General features: G+C 40.1%; 1 protein-coding gene across 1 annotated transcript in view; it reads right to left on the bottom strand.

Annotated features, from left to right (window-relative positions):
- Positions 1 to 886, bottom strand: part of ITPR1 (inositol 1,4,5-trisphosphate receptor type 1) — a 393,216-nt gene that overhangs the window by 367,149 nt on the left and 25,181 nt on the right. The window lies entirely within an intron of this gene.

Raw genomic sequence — 886 nt, forward strand, 5'->3', positions numbered from 1 at the left:
CAAACAGAAATATAAACAGAAATATTGGCATGATTCATCATAACAGCTTTCATCAGAAGGGTAAATATTTAGGAGCAGTGATTGTGTTATAAGGGCCATATTGATGATGCTGTTTTTAAAAATAGAATAGTGTGTAGGAAGCCACCACGCAGGCAGGTGAGGTCTATAGCCAATCACCAAGTATTACCCAAAGTGTTCGGGATGACTAAGGACTTCTCCTCTTCCTTGATCTAGTTTCCTAACTTCAAATTCATTTTTCCATCTATTTATGAGCACCTTCTGGAAACCAGAAATAATTCACCACAAAATTTATAAAAGGCCAAGAAGGTTGTAATGGAGTATAAAAATATTTTCACTCTTAGAGCTGGCTTCCTAATATGCCAAGTTTTCTTTGGAGGGAAATTACTTAACTGTGAAGAAACCTCAGAAATAATAGGGGCTGGCCTCTCCTACTTCTAGAAGAATGCTAAAAATCAATCACTTAAGTATTCATACTCTTGTTAGTGAAAAAGAAAAACAAAGGAAGAAAAAAAGAGAGAGGAGGGAGAGAGGGAAGGAGGGAGGGAGGGAAGGAGGGACGGACAGAAGGAAGGAAGGAAGGAGGGAAGGAAGGAGGGAGGGGAGGAAGGAAGGGAGGTAGGGAGGAAGGAAAGAAGGAAGGAAGGGAGGAAGGAAGAAAGAAAGGGAGGAAGGGAGGGAGGAGGAAGGGAGGGAGGAAAAAAGCTATTTATTCCAAAAATCCAATCCTGCCACTACAAGAGGGATAAACAGCATTTCATCAGGCATGAACTTGTTTACAGAGAGAGATAGCAACCAAGAATACGTAACAAGATTTTAAACAAGAGAGTCAGAGTTTATGGACACTTGGAAAATAAGAACAGATATA

The sequence above is a fragment of the Petaurus breviceps genome, unplaced genomic scaffold (genome assembly GCF_028583685.1).
Source record: "Petaurus breviceps papuanus isolate PSGF00001 unplaced genomic scaffold, PetGlider_PUasm1.0 174, whole genome shotgun sequence".
Classification (NCBI taxonomy): domain Eukaryota; kingdom Metazoa; phylum Chordata; class Mammalia; order Diprotodontia; family Petauridae; genus Petaurus; species Petaurus breviceps.